This window comes from Schistocerca piceifrons, chromosome 4 (genome assembly GCF_021461385.2).
Source record: "Schistocerca piceifrons isolate TAMUIC-IGC-003096 chromosome 4, iqSchPice1.1, whole genome shotgun sequence".
Taxonomy (NCBI): Eukaryota; Metazoa; Arthropoda; class Insecta; order Orthoptera; family Acrididae; genus Schistocerca; species Schistocerca piceifrons.
The window spans coordinates 538,957,126-538,973,360 of NC_060141.1; positions in this window are offsets into that span (position 1 = coordinate 538,957,126).

Consider the following 16,235-nt stretch of genomic DNA (forward strand, 5'->3'; position numbering starts at 1 on the left):
GAGACATCGAGGCGGCGCTCCTCCCCTACTGTGCAGTGCAAGAACATGTAGCAGAAAAGTGGACTCAATTTAAGACGCGTCCAGTCCTCATCGGAGTGCGACAGGTGAGTGTTGAATTCGACGACATATCATCATACCTCCAAATAGGACGCGAGGAAAGTCAACTGTGTTTCGAGTGCCTCTAACGGTGGATCACACAACTTCCATCCCAGAATGTGGCACCTCCAACGACGCCGACAGTTCTCACAGTAACTTATTGCGGCGGCGCTCATGACGTCTTCGCCTGTCTAGACGCGACAGACCATCGCAGAACCGGACCTCCGTCCGCGAATTGAAGCCTGGTCGATCAGTCAGCCTGGCCATGGGTAGACCTCCGTACGACGCCATCGATACAACAAATACTGCAGGCACCGTTGACATCAGGATGACAATCGATAAACTTATGGTATCAACAGAAGCTTTTGTGCCATCGTCCGACACAGAAGCCCACACACGAAAACAGCGTCCACCGAAAAGCCGAAAGGGACGCCGCTGGACCATGTCGGAAGACGGCACCTCCCACTCGTTGGAGGAAGAAGAACTGATCCTGCAGGGCGCTGTTCATGAGACCATTGCCACTGACTCTTTCCTTGCAGAAAGGATGGCGGGGCGGGGGGAGTCCATCTGTCAGTACTCTGTGATGAACAGTGATCAGCGAGAAGGTTCCAGTGCAGACTGTGAAACCACTCGCTCCCTTCCTATGAATCACCACGACCTTATGAACATGAACAGACTTCCGCTCCCACAATGTGGGCTGAGGACGTCGAGACCGGCAGGACCCCGATCCAGGGTCCGTTGAGGTTTGAGCAACACCGCGAGGAGGGGGGGGGGGGGGGGAGGGGTTTGTGACGTCACTCGAGACGTATGCTTCCTCCAGCATCACCACGGATAACCCTGTCCAACCCCCGCCAGGCCAAGATGCGTATCAACATGGTTAGCTCTCCAGCCAAGGTACAACTCTTAAGAGAAACCATACTTTGCATTCCTGCAAGAAGTGCGAACGAACGCACTGCCGAACTTTTATGGTTACGCATGACGTCTGATGGTCCCACAGACACTGGAGTGGCGATTTTGGTGCGTGAAGGCACCGAAGCCACCGACATCACGTATCTCCTCTCCACACGAGGATCAATGGTCACAGCACTCGACACGAGATCCATTAACGCTTATCCACCGCCGGGCACCACCAAGCGCCGGACCAGGCCAAGTTCTTCTCGATCTCATTTTGCAGTGAAAGAATGAACACAACGTGTTCGCCGGCAATTTTAATTGCGTCCTTCATTACAAGGACCAAATCCTGCATTACACGTTTTGTCCAGGACAAGGTATGATTATTCACGATGTTCACTTGTGCGACGGGTGGGAAAGGAAGGATACACGCCGACAGCTCTGGACGACGTCTGAAGAGGTAGGGTAGGGTAAAAGTAGCGGTGTCAAGTAAGAGTAGATTCGATTTTCTTAGATTAAACTTAAATAAGGAGATAGACGCACAAAAAAGGTCTCTGGACTGAATCTCAGTCCAGCCACAAGGAAGGCGGTAGAGTCCTTGACTACTAATCATAACGTCCTGGGTTCGACTCCAGCCACTGCTTAATTTTGAATAAATATTATAATAAATGGCGGCGAAGACTTCCGATATAAGAAGTAAGCCATGTTCTGTCGATGGCCTTGTCAAAGCGGTCGGAGGAGCGAAAAGAGGTTCAGGGCACTCTCTTGCTCTTGAGTTGGGAAACTGCCGCTAAAACGCGGACGAATCAGCATTGATCAACGGTATGAGGATGAGGAAGACATTGGAAACCAGTGCGTTAATTGGATACTGTGTACCCATTGGACATGTGGCCTGAAAAAGTGTTATGTTGATCTCTCCATTGGAAAATAAATTTCAGATTAGTTACCCATTTGGGCCGGGAGGGGACTGCCAATGGGGAGGTGACCATGACAAAAAGATGGAATAACCAATAACGGGATTTCTACTAGTCGAACCATGGGATACAAAAAGTTTGAACGTAGTAGGAAAGCTAGAAAACCTGAAAAGGAAATCGTAAATCCTTAATCTAGGTATAGTGGGGGGGTTAGTGAAGTGAAATGGAAAGAGGGTTAGGATCTCTGGTCAGGTGAATAGAGGACAATAACCAATGACGGAAGGACCAAGGAGGACGTAATAAGCAGACTAGCACTGGCCAAAAGGGCCTTCCTGGGTAAAGATGTCTGCTAGTATCAAACACAGGCCTTAATTTGAGAAAGAAATTTCTGAGACTGTACGTTTGGAGCATAGTATTTTATGACAGTCAATCATGGACAGTGAGGAAACCGGAGCAAAACAGAGTCTAAGCGATTGAGATGTGGTGCTACAGAAGAATGTTGAAAATTAGGTGGAGAATGGCCAGAATGATAGGACATGTGATATGGTAATCAGGGAATGACTTCTATGATACTAGAGGGAGCTATAGAGGTAAAAACTGTAGGGAAAAACAGAGACTGGAATCCACCCAGCAAATAATTATTTTATGACAGTCAATCATGGACAGTGAGGAAACCGGAGCAAAACAGAGTCTAAGCGATTGAGATGTGGTGCTACAGAAGAATGTTGAAAATTAGGTGGAGAATGGCCAGAATGATAGGACATGTGATATGGTAATCAGGGAATGACTTCTATGATACTAGAGGGAGCTATAGAGGTAAAAACTGTAGGGAAAAACAGAGACTGGAATCCACCCAGCAAATAATTGAGGGCATAGGGCGCAAGTGCTTCTCTGAGATGAAGAGATTGACGCTGCAGGACAGCAATTCGTTGCTGGTCTCTTCAAACCAGTCAGAAGACTGGTGTCTTAATAAACGTCTTGCTATGCCGGTACATGAAGATGTGATAAAATTTATTTCGTCTTCCTGTAAGACATTGGTTCACAACTGTTATGAGACCATTAGATCATTACCGCTCAACGAGATCGTATGTCATCCAGTACCCTACGCAAAGTTTGGGATCTAATTAAACATTACACCGTCAAAAATAAGTCCTTTTACTAAAATGACAAATTATTTGTAATACTTAGTTAATGTTCAAACAACAGACGCTCACGTGTTTTCTATGTTTTGCAGTAAACCAAATATAATGAGTCAATGGGATACTTGGTTTTGCTTATTTCTAGCAATCCTTTTTTCATATTTGATTTGGTGTCCTCCACTGCACATCGGAAGTCATGTATCAAGTTCTTTTGTTTTCAGTGCTACCGCAGTAGAAAGTCTACTTTCTCATTTGTAAGTCGTGGCGAATGGTATTGGTATTCTTAAGAGTTCTTCCAGAAATAGCAGTTGCTAATGACAGAGAGGTCGCTAAAACAATGCCATTTCTGTTGTATGAAAACGGTGTTGCGTTTGCTGGGTCTAAAGAATTATACTTTGGATCGAATTTCAGTAACTGAAAATGTCTCTTCATACATAGAAACTGGTCGTAGAGCCCCGTTCAGTATTCCAAATCTCGAAAAACCGTTACTATTAGAATTTGTTCCTCATGGCAGGTGAGTAACACCACTGAATGTGCAGCAAAGACAATAAATAGACAAGTAAAGTTGACCTAAGCTAAATACATCTTCAAAATGAAGCTTTCAATGTGTGTGAAATTCAACGTTAACGAAAGTTCGTATTGACAGTTTCCACTCATGACGCTGAAACGCAATCTTCTACTACGAATACTTTTGAAAATTTTAGGGTGATTCGTCGAATAATGGAGAGATGCAAGTTGCGAATTACTGAGAGAGATAGGAAAAAAAGCGGGTTAGGGGATACATTAGAATGGAAGTGAGAGAAAATAAGAGGAAGTGGGTTGAACAGTACCCAGGAAAATGGATGGTAGATGCCAGAAGAAATAAGAAAAGAGTGAGAAGATCAACTTATGATGGGTGGGTGGATAACAGATGATATGCAGGAGGAAAACTAATTGGTATCGTTGAAGAGCATGGAGATATCTATCCAGCAGCGGATATCAAATGGATCATGATGTATTATACAGGGTGGTCCATTGATAGTGACCGGGCCAAATATCTCACGAAATAAGCATCAAACGAAAAAACTACAAAGAACGAAACTCGTCCAGGTTGAAGGGGGAAATCAGATGGCGCTATGGTTGGCCCGCTAGATGGCGCTGCAATAGGTCAAACGGATATCAATTGCGTTTTTTTTTTTAAATAGGAACCCCCATTTTTATATTCATATTCGTGTAGTACGTAAAGAAATATGAATGTTTTAGTTGGACCACTTTTTTCGCTTTGTGATAGATGGCGCTGTAATAGTCACAAACGAATAAGTACGTGGTATCACGTAACATTCCACCACTGCAGGCCGGTATTTGCTTCGCGGTACATTACCCGTGTTAAAATGGACCGTTTACCAATTCCAGAAAAGATCGATATCGGCTTGATGTATGGCTATTGTGATCAAAATGCCCAACGGGCGTGTGCTATGTATGCTGCTCGGTATCCTGGACGACATCATCCAAGTGTCCGGACCATTCGCCGGATAGTTACGTTATTTAAGGAAACAGTAAGTATTCAGCCACATGTGAAACCACGACCTGCAACAAATGACGATGCCCAAGTAGGTGATTTAGCTGCTGTCGCGGCTAATCCGCACATCAGTAGCAGACAAATTTCGCAAGATTCGGGAAACTCAAAAACGTCGGTGTTGAGAATTCTACATCAACATCGATTGCACCCGTACCATATTTCTATGCACCAGGAATTGCATGGCGACGACTTTGAACGTCGTGTACAGTTCTGCCACTGGGCACAAGAGAAATTACGGGACGATGACAGATTTTTTGCACGCGTTCTATTTAGCGACGAAGCGTCATTCACCAATAGTGGTAACGTAAACCGGCATAATATGCACTATTGGGCAACGGAAAATCCACAATGGCTGCGACAAGTGGAACATCAGCGACCTTGGCGGGTTAATGTATGGTGCGGCATTATGGGAGGAAGGATAATTGGCCCCCATTTTATCGATGGCAATCTAAATGATGCAATGTATGCTGATTTTCTACGCAATGTTCTACCGATATTACTACAAGATGTTTCACTGCATGACAGAATGGTGATGTACGTCCAACATAATGGATGTCCGGTACAAAGGTCGCGTGCGGTTGAAGCGGTATTGAATAGCATATTTCATGACAGGTGGATTGGTCGTCGAAGCACCATACCATGGCCCCATACCATGGCCCTGACGTCCCCGAATTTCTTTCTGTGGGGAAAGTTGAAGGATATTTGCTATCGTGATCCACCGTCAACGCCTCACAAGATGTCAGCGCATTATCAATGCAAGTGCGAACATTACGGAAGGAGAACTACTCGCTGTTGAGAGGAATGTCGTTACACGTATTGGCAAATGCGTTGAGGTTGACGGACATCATTTTGAGCATTTATTGCATTAATGTGGCACTTACAGGTAATCACACTGTAACAGCATGCGTTCTCAGAAATGATAAGTTCACAAAGGTACATGTATCACATTGGAACAACCGAAATAAAATGTTCAAACGTACCTACGGTCTGTGTTTTAATTTTAAAAACCTACCTTTTACCAACTGTTCGTCTAAAATTGTGAGCCATATGTTTGTGGCTATTACAGCGCCATGTATCACAAAGCGAAAACAGTGGTCCAACTAAAACATTCATATTTCTTTACGTACTACACGAATATGTCATAAAAATAGGGGTTCCTATTTAAAAGAACGCAGTTGATATCAGTTTGATCTGTGGCAGCGCCATCTAGCGGGCCAACCATAGCGCTATCTGGTTTCCCCCTTCAAGCTAGAGAAGTTTCGTTCTTTGTAGGTTTTTCGTTTGACGCTTATTTCTTGAGATATTTGGCCCGCTCACGATCAATGGACCACCCTGTACAGGATGATTCAGCTGCCCCTACCTCTGTAATATTATTCAATCCGCAATGTTGTAATTGGCCTTCATAAAAACGTGCTAGATTCTCATATTCTATGGCTCGATGTGCGCAAACTATTAGCTCTACAGAAAAATTGGAAATTTGTGTAAAGTTCCGATGGGACCAAGCTGTTGAGGTCATCTGTCCTTAGGCTTACACATTACTTTATCTAACTTAAACTAACTTACACTAAGGAAAACACACACACCCATGTCCGAGGGAGGACTCGAACCTTCGTTGGGCGAAGGGGGAGGGAGGGGGCGGGCGAACCGTAGCAAGACCCCCTTAGAGAACGCCGCTACCTGGCGCGGCAGAGAAAATTAAAAGGTTCTGTTTGTAGGAAATTTAATACAATTAAATTTTGTGCTGGATTACGTTTTCGTTGGAGGCCGTAGTTTTCGAGTTATTGAAGAAAAACGTACAAAACTAACCTTCCAACTCACCCGCACTCCCACACTCAGCCCCAAACGTACGTTGTTCATGGCCCTCTATCGTACTATTGTATAAAAATTTGCGACTGCACGAATTATTTACTACATTCGACCTTTTCTTTGCTGGGCTTATTACGTCACCGGCTTAATCGGGTACTCACAGATTGTAAAACTGACGTTTCTGTACATTTTACTTAACAGCATAAAATAAACAAAAAAAATGGCTCTGGGCACTATGGGACTCAACTGCTGAGGTCATTAGTCCCCTAGAACTTAGAACTAGTTAAACCTAACTAACCTAAGGACATCACAAACATCCATGCCCAAGGCAGGATTCGAACCTGCGACCGTAGCGGTCTTGCGGTTCCAGATGCAGCGCCTTTAACCGCACGGCCACTTCGGCCGGCTAAAATAAACAATTAAGTCGTTGTATTCGTCAGGATGGTTTAACTTTGGATCGAGTTTTCAACCTAATTAGCTACAGCGTAACATTTACAAGAAACTTTTTGTATGACTGCGCTCACGGGCACATTTAAGTTAACAATGTTAACGAAATAGCAACTTTGGTGATGGCGCAATAGGCAGGTCAGACAGAGACCAAAAGATGTCGCATATCGGGAATAGTTCTTGTAATCGGAAATTCCTGTACAGTGGTAGGATGGAATGCCACGAACAACATACGTGCTAGAAATCTTGACTGGTAAGGAATGAGAGTACTTTTTTCGTGAATAACTAGAAAACCGTAACCTCCAGCGAGAATGTATCGCAGTACAAAATTTAACTACTTTAAATTTCCTTCAAAAAGGTGCTGTTCATTTTCTCTATAGGACTAACAGTCTGTACGTAGTGACTGAGAGAATGTGAAAATCTCGCTCGTGGCTTATGAAAGCCAGGCGTAACATTGCAGTTTGCATAAAACAACTGTGGTAGGGGCAGCAGAATCAACTTTGACATTAGAGTCTACCGAAATTCTGCTAATGGATTATTTTTAACAAATTAGTTTGGAGAGTTCACTAAACCTTCATCTAACACATTTGTTTTTTCTTCTCAGACATTTCCATTTCACCCATCAGGGAATCACTGTTCCATGAGATCAAAGTCAGCAAACGAAAGTATGTGTGATGCCAGAGATTGAAGTTGATGCGCTGCGTCTCTAGTGTAGCAGGCATGCACTGCTATACCAGAGACATAGTTTATTTTCTCGTGAAGCATGTTATATCTTTTCAAATTTTGTCTGACTTAGACGCTACAGGCGGCACGAAAGGTCAAGGTGTGGTTTGATTTTTCGGAGAGCTCCACGGGAAACTTGAAAAACCTGAATTTGTAGACCACTGAAAATGGATGCAAATTATTTCGTGATAACCTGCTTACAAATCATACAGCCCTCTACGTATCACTACCGTAAGCACCGCATAAGACTAGTTACAGTGAGCGCAGAGGCATTTAAGCATTTTCACTCACGCTACGTGATTGTTACGGGAGGAGACACTAACACGTGGTTCCAACCCAAGTACTCCTTGCTATGCACTTCACAGTGGTTTGTGCAGTACGTATGTAGACAACGATGTAGAAAAGTTACCAGAGATGGTACACTGAGTCCTCACGAGCTTGTCAAGACGGTACGTTACGCCAGAGGGAAATGCAACTGGTGTGTCGCCGTGAACTTGGTGTCTGTGCAGAGACCTTACGGGTAATTATAAACGGCTTATCCGAGAGTGTTTACGCCGCGCTGTGTGTCAAGGCCTGCCCAGAGCCCGACGGCCAAATGCACCGCCGAGCCGGCCCACGCCTCTGCCGCCTCAGGCACAGGCAGAGTGGCGTGCGCAATTCTCGCAGATCCACAACCGCTGCAGGGGCGTACTCGGAAAATATTGCACCTCCTCAATATATTTAAACGGCTGTAGGTCGAAATTACAGTGCGTGCGATGACACCGTTATGCATATCTGTGTATGTACGAGTAGTGCGTATTTGTTGCAACGTATAACTCTCAGGACCGATGACGTAATACGCCGGCAGCCACCTTGCGTGGGATGCGGACCATATCGACCGCTCAGACACCCTCACACAGGAGCTGTGTTCTGACGCATAGGTCGATTCAGACGTACTAAAGCAACTTCTGGCTTTTCCATACTCTTATACTCTGAGTGCGCAGCTACGTTCTTCATTATTGTTGTTGCAGTTGTGAGCTTCAGTCCGGACAATGGTTTGTCTATGTAATACGTGCTACATGCATTTGCACCTGTTTACTGCAATCAAGCCGTTGTCTTCCTCTACAACATTCTGCCCTCGTTTGCAGATTAACTGCCGGTAGTTGTGGCCGAGCGGTTTTACGAGCTTCAATGCGGAACCGCGCTGTTGCTCCGATCGTAGGTTCGAGTCCTGCCTCGGGCGTGGGTGTGTGTGTGCTGTCCTTACGTTAGTTAAGTTTAAGGGGGGTAGGACGTCAAACGGGCCGACTTGGAGCAGGAGAGGCACCACACGACATTTTAATTTCCACTGTCTATACTTTTACAAATAAATTCATAAAACTTTGTCGACACGACCAGGAAGGATTCAGGATTCAAACCCATAGCAATGTAAGTTCAAAAGTATAACAAAATAAATTTTTTTTACTTGTGAAATTTCATCATTTTTTCACTTACTATTGGCTGCATTTGTTGCTATATGTACACTTTTCTTCACAAGTAAGAGAGATTCTTCGCTGAATTTTGCACAGCATACAAACCATACTTACATACTAGAATTTATTTAATTAATGAAAAAATGAATGAGCTGTTACATTTTAAACTTCACGTTTAGAAAAAACTCAAATTTTATGGTTAATTATCTCAATTTTTAGCATAGTTTTTAATAGATTTGGAAAATTCTAGAGTTTTATACACCTGTAAATATGGTTTGTATGCTGTGCGAAATTCATCGAAGAATCTCCCTTACTTATGAAGAAAAGTGTACCTATAGCAACGAATGCAGCCAATAGTAAGTGAAAAAATGATGAAATTTCACACGTAAAAAAATATATTTTGTTATATTTTTGAACTTCCACTGCTATGAGCGTGAATCCTGAACCCTTACTGGTCATGCTGATCAAGGTTTATGAATTTATTTGTAAAAGTATAGACAGTGGAAATTAAAATGTCCTGTGGTGCCTCTCCTGCTCCAGGTCGGCCAGTGTGACGTCCTACCCCCTTAAGTAGTTCTAAGTCTAGGGGACTGATGACCTCAGATCTCAAGTCTCATAGTGCTCAGAACCATTTGAACCATTTTACAGATTAACTATTACTTGTGTTGGAAATTGATGTAGTGAAGACATTTAAATCTGTGATTGGTAATACTGATTCCTAAGAGATGATTTGTTCTTAACTCTTTTGTTATATATGTTCTGTGACTGGTAACTAAGTGCTGTGGTAGACTGAAATCATTGTCCTCTAATGTCATTCACGACATAAAGTTGGTGCGGAAATCCGGGAAGATTTCCACGATTGCTGTCGTGGGGCACGGTTTTTTGAACGCACTTCACGCGGCAGTGGAGTCCACGCAGGATACAGTAGCCGGTGCGCAGTTACCAGCTTTCGTCCAAAGCGCTGGGCGAATTCATTTGCCTGTTCGGAAGGGCATACCTACCGTGTTTGTTCCCTTCCGACAGTCAACGATCACAGAATTGAGGCGGACGCCCTGCACTCTTTCTCAAATGATTTTACAGAAACCATTCGGTAAAAAAATCCTTTCTTCATTACTTATAATTATGTATGTCAGCTTTCTGATGATGTGTCCATCATTTTGTTAATGGTCATAGTAATTGTGATATTTCCATGGAAGTAAGATACTGCCCGAAATTCGAAGAACTTTGCAATGAAAAATAAGGGACGCTATGATTTTGCGTTTGGGGCGTATTACATAATATGTCGTTGCATATGAAATTTAGGTAAAGTACTGAGTTTCTCTGTAGACTTGGGTGTTACTACTCTAGAGGAAACTGGTCTGATGTACGACACTCATTTACAATCGCGTACGCCGGCTGGCGCAATAGAGCAGGAGTAAAATATCCACATCATTAATCATATTTCATAAATAGTTTGTGATATTAAAGTGAGATTTCGGCAAATGATAGCACGCAAAGAGCAGAGTATTTTATCATACAGTTATCATGCAAAAATTCATTTTCTACTATGTCATTCCACTAATTACAGACATTTTTGATGAAAGAATGTAATTTTTTGGGGGCCACCGATGGCTGGTGAAGACATTACACGTTTATATGAAGATGGTATCTGCTCTTTCGGACATGTCTCTCTCTTAGAATGAAATGATAATTAAATCAAGACCCTAAGCCGTCGACAGGGGTTGATATACATCAACGAGGACAGTTGAAAATGTGCGCCTCTAACAGGACTCGAACGCAGGATCTCCTACTTATGTAGCAGGCGCTCTATCCATCTGAGCTACTGACGGCTCAGAGAATAGCGCGACTGCAGGGATTTGTCCCTTGCACGCTCCCCGTGAGACCCACATTCCCAATTTCATGTCCACACACTACATTCGTAGTGCCCCTGCCAATTACACTCAATACTCGCGGCAGACAATCATTTCATTCTAACAAGGGGAGGCCGCCAATTGTGAAATTCAGATTCGATTCATACTGCGCATAATAAAAGCTCATGGCCAGAGGTGTAATGTGGCAAAGCACCAAGATGCACTTCTCAGCCGTTGTCGAGAAAATCGACGGTTAAAAGAAACCGTTCCGGTGAAATATTCTCTACGATTAATGATTTACTACAGCGTCGCGGCGCAGCGGTAAGCGCTCGGGTTCGTAATCCGAAGGTCCCTGGATCGAATCTCGCGCCATGCAATTTTTTTTAATTATTAGTTTTTTTCATATATATATATGAATCGCTTATGCATGTTGGTGAAGGCGGATCGCTCTCCAATTGTACCGCCTCCATTTTTCCGTTTTTTTTAACAGGGTGTACCAAAACTCTCCCGTCCGCACTGATTTTCGACGAAGTTATAAGTTGCGCTAGGGACCGCATCTACCTTCTTTCGAAGTTTGCAGGCAACTACGCTGTTATGCGGCGGCTCCTTTCGGCCCATTCAACATCTGACCTTCAAGTGTAACGAGCGAGTAACGGAGTTCATATTTCACACCTGCCACAGCAAATTTGTGTTCGTGTTGTCTCTATTCTAATTCGAACGTTTGACTTACGCTATACGTATTCATTTCGGAATATCGTTTCTACGTCTTCCGTTAACTATACGTGGTTAACATTATGTAGACAATTAATAACATCTGTGAAATACAACTTTGTTTGCGGAAAACGTAATGATGTTCGCAGTCGCCAGTTTTTCCACGACAAACGACTTTCAACAACTTATTATATGCATAATTGTTGCAACTGATTGCCGGGAATTAATTAATTATATATATATATATATATATATATATATTTGAATTATTAAAAACAAATACTAAAAAAAAAGTTGCATGGCGCGAGATTCGATCCGGCGACCTTCGGAGTACGAACCCGAGTGCTTACCGCTGCGCCACGACGCTGCTGTAGCAAATTATTAATGGTAGAGAGTATTTCACCGCAACGGTTTCTTTTAACTGTCGATTTTCTCGACAACGTCTGAGAAGTGCATCTTGGTGCTTTGCCACATTACACCTCTGGCCTTGAGCTTTTATTATGCGCAGTATGAATCGAATCTGAATTTCACAATTGCCGGCCTCCCCTTGTAAGAGACGTGCACGGTCAGTGTGGTAACTGTTCTTTCGAACATGTCCGAAAGAACAGATACCGTCTTCATATAGTTGAGGGCTAACCGGCCATTGACCTTCTTCTTCTGTGCTGGATTCACACGCATTAGCTGAATCCTTACGGTACCCGGTAAGATCGTCTGCCGTGAGTAATGAGTGTAATGGCCAAGGGCACTACGAATGTAGTGTGTGAATATTAAGTTCGGAATGTGGGTCTCACAGGAATCGTGTAAGAGTTAAATCCCTGCAGTCGCACTGTGCTCTGTGTCCTCGGTGGCTCAAATTGATAGTATCTGCCAAGTAACCAGGAGATCCCAGGTTCAAGTCCTGCGCGAGGCACACATTTTCAACTGTCTCCGTTGATGTATATCAACCCCTGTCGACAGCTTAGGGTCTTGATTTAATGATCATTTCATTACACGTTTATTTCTGTACCAAGGATATGCTTTTTCATAAGTTATTGACCTTATTTTTCCGCAGTTCTTCACTTAAACAACTTAATAAACCACTGTTTCAGAATTCTCTCTCAGCTGCGTCTGAACAGCGTTAGTGAGTTGACACTGTGAAAACTCCACTATGTTTTGGCAAATGAAGCAAATTTTAACATAGCAACAAGAGAAATGTGTAGGTTGTACACAAAATTCGCCATTCATGACGCTTCTCTGGAAGTTACAAATGGTTAAAAAGCCAGGCGAAAATAAATCGCTGTTTTCTTTGCATTCTCAGTGGAGTTCTTTTCGATACTAACCAAAGTAGAGGTGACAGATGGTGTTGATTCTTCACCATGCAACTGCAGGAGTGGAGGGGCTCCACTTAATATTTATAATAAATGTGAGCAAAGACTTCAGTTCCGAACAGCACTTCATCTACAGCGCTCGGCATTTCCCCTACAGCGCCTCCTGTAGCCCCCACCATTATCATTCTCCTCCCATGTGCCCTACCGATTGTTCAGGTGCACCAACCGGCCACGTTATTCTGCGCCCAGTAACGACAGCGGCAGACTGCAGTGATTTGTCACGTCAAGCAACAAACTCTCCCAGCGACGACCACCCGCGTATACAGCTAAGTTTGACTGAATTATGACGCCACACATTTTGTAGTGCCATTTCTAAATCCAATTGAATCCATTATTATTCTACTGTAGTTGATCGGTTGGCACTTTAATAGGTTGTCAGATTTTACAGTATGCCTGTAGATTGTTTATGACTGGTTCTGCCATCTGTTAACTGTTTATAGAATTATGTGCTACATTGACCTGCTGAGACAATATCAATAATTTTACGATGCTGCCATCTGTTAGTTGTTTATGTAATTACGTCATACATTGACCCACTGAGACAATATCAATCACTTCACGATGCTGCCATCTGTTAATTGTTTATGTAATTACGTCCTACATTGAGCCGCTGAGACAACATCAATCACTTCACGATGTCTGACACAGAAAAAAACTGATAGCGACAGTTAGTTGCAGCGCCTGAAAAGGGCATTGGAAAGAGCAAGAGATAATGATACACTCATTTTGAACGAAGTACACAACATTAATGACACAACCATCGATGCAGATATGTATATTCTAAAAATCGACGGAGGATCTATTGTGTGCACTAACAACGTTGATTACGATGTCTACGCGTCCAAATGTGATGAATATATAGACACAGCCAAGGGTGCTATTTACGCGTGTCACGGAGAATAAAAGGGAAACTGAAGAATTCCATGGGACACACTACCATCAATGATTGACAGCCCGCTAAGACCGTCAATTCAGTCGTTCCACTACCAAATATTATACTTGTCACTATGAAACGTGAGACGTTTTCTTGAGATTTTGAGACCTTGACTCATTTTTGGGAACAGTGTCAGTAATCGATTGATCATAATCCACGACATCCACCGTTCAGAAACACATATTGCGTGACTTCTTGGAAGGGAACCAAAGCATTTAGCTGAAGGTATCAAATGGTTCAAATGGCTCTGAGCACTGTGGGACTTAACAGCTGTGGTCATCAGTCCCCTAGAACTTAGAACTACTTAAACCTAACTAACCTAAGGACATCTTACACATCCATGCCCGAGGCAGGATTCGAACCTGCGACCGTAGCAGTCGCGCGGAACTGAAGGTATCGCTGTGATCTCTGACACATACGAAAAATCCAAGAGAATCATCACATTAAGCTATGGCAATAAAAACAGAGTTGTTCAAGTTCACCTGGGTTATTTGGAAGCTATTAAACCCACACACTTCCTGCATCCAGAATCGCTTTATTTTACATTTATCGATTGCAACCGCCGCATCCAAACTTGGCGCGAGCACGGCGAAGACGTAAAGGCTAGTACCAAAAATTCTCAGAACTCTTCCTGATGAAATCTGCCTACGCTAGCTAATCATGTCAAGCAAACTGGTCTTTCAGAAGATGACATGCTTCAATTGATGGCATTTATAGGAACGGAAACAGACGCAGCGCATGCCTTGCAGAAGATCCGCTGTGATGAATAAAACGTCGACTTACGTTCCAACGGCTGCGGTCCTTAATGTCCGCGCTAATGAGAAACAAACATTACCCGAGGGAAATAAAAATTACTGTCCAGTTTCCGTCTTTTGCAAAGAACATGGTCTCTGCGCCCAAGAGTGTAAAAAAATTACTGCCGTCAGCGAATGAAAACAGTGACTGAAAAGTACTAACAGATGCTTTTTACGCCTAATAAGAGGGCATAAATTGTCACACTGCGGAAAGAAGAATAGGGTATTTTGTGCTAATTGTAAAAAGCTGCATCAAAAGTTGTGCTCCGAACGTACCGCGTGTAAGGCTCGTAATTTAGAAAACATTCCTATAATTCGTACTTTCAGCAACTCAGTGTGGGAGTTTACAAAGAAGGACTTAAAATAGATGGTAATGAGAGTAAAATAAAGTATAATACACCGAAAAAACAGTGCAGTCCCACTATGAAGTCATAGAGCCAGTTGATATGTGCAGTTGAGGACAAGGTCTGCGCAGACCAGAAAGTAAGGAAGCAAAAGACTGTTAAGTTTATTAGTGCGTATTTGAACTTCTACTGGATACTTTATTGCAACTTTTCTGTAAGACGAAGTGTAGAATAAAACCTTGGTCTCATCGAAGGCCTTCTTGTGTTGTAGTAGGGCCTTGTTCCGCTGTCGTTGACATTTCAGGATTCCTGGACTTCTTATGTCCATGTTGAGGACGGCGCTCGCAGGCCTTGCGGTTTGCCTGCGTTGGAGACAGAGCACAAAATCTGACTCGTAAAAGATGGATAAAGAAAACGGTGTAAGTAGGCTGTTTAGGTTTTTTTATTGGTAACGCCACCTCTGTATGAAAATCACTGGCTGTGCTGTGTGCAGTCTGTGGCTGCTTTGCATTGTTGTAATACTCGCCATTGTAGCGTTAGGCAGCTGGATGTGAACAGCGCGTAGCGTTGCGCAGTTGGAGGTGAGCCGCCAGCAGTGGTGGATGTGGGGAGAGAGATGGCGGAGTTTTGAAATTTGTCATGAACTGCTATATTTATATATGATGATATAAGGTAAATACATTGTTTGTTCTCTATTAATATCTTTCATTTGATAACTATCTCTATCAGTAGTTAGTGCCTTCCATAGTTTGAATCTTTTATTTAGCTGGCAGTAGTGGCGCTCGCTGTATTGCAGTAGCTTGAGTAGCGATGATTTTTGTGAGGTAAGTGATTTGTGAAAGGTATAGTTTACTGTTAGTCAGGGCCCATTCTTTCGTAGGGATTTTTTGAAAGTCAGATTGCGTTGCGCTAAAAATATTGTGTGTTAGATTAAGCACAGTCATTTGTAATTGTTCATAGAGGACGTTTCATATGTCGACCCTTAGCCGAGGATACCTCACTGGAATCTTCTGATTTTTTGTTGTAGTTTGTGTAATTAGTGTAGATTTTGTTTATTGCTATTGCGTAATTGTAGAGAGAATCTCCTTGGTAGTTGTGGTTTTTCATTGTTGCACAGTAAAACAGTTGTGGCATGCATGTAGATTTGCACCAAGTATTTCGCAGCTGCAATTAACTAGATATTATTTTCAGTGCTATGTTAATGTGTTCT